The sequence below is a fragment of the Gossypium arboreum genome, chromosome 7 (assembly GCF_025698485.1).
Source record: "Gossypium arboreum isolate Shixiya-1 chromosome 7, ASM2569848v2, whole genome shotgun sequence".
Classification (NCBI taxonomy): Eukaryota; Viridiplantae; Streptophyta; class Magnoliopsida; order Malvales; family Malvaceae; genus Gossypium; species Gossypium arboreum.
The window spans coordinates 8,678,192-8,678,860 of record NC_069076.1 but is presented as its reverse complement, the minus strand read 5'-3'; positions in this window follow the sequence as shown (position 1 = coordinate 8,678,860).

Below are 669 nucleotides of genomic sequence, written 5' to 3'. Positions count from 1 at the left end.
AAGGGAAAATGCCTAACATTTTTTGGGCTGAAGCAGTAAATACCACTGTATATTTGTTCAATCGACTGCCAACAAATACAATCAAAGGCACAACACGATTTGAAGCTTAGTTTGGACATAAACCAACTGTCTCACACTTGAAGGTGTTTGGCTGCATATGTTACACACTTGTGCCAGCTGAAAAGAGAACCAAGCTAGAAAAAAAGTTCAAGCCTGGAGTGTTTGTTGGCTATAGCAGCATAAAAAAAGGCTATAGGGTTTTTGATTCATCCATTAAAAGGAATTTTGTGAGCAGGGATGTGAAATTCAATAAGGGCAGCTGTTGGAAATGGAATGGAACAGATGCAAGTCTGTCTGAGCAAGACCAGCAAGATCTGGACCTGCAACATGTTGAGAATAAAACTGAAGTTGAGGATAGATATGATGATGTACCTGTCAGAGGTATAAGGACTATTATAGACGTCTATGAAAGATGTGATATGACCATTGTTGCGCCTTCCAACTTTGATGAGGTTGCAAAGAAGGGCTGTTGGAAAGAAGCAATGGAGGCAGAAATGAAAATGATTCACAAAAATAACACATGAGAGCTAGTTAATAGGATAGAAAACAGAAAAGTTATTGGTGTAAAATGGGTGTTCAGGACCAAGCACAATGCAAATGGGTCACTGA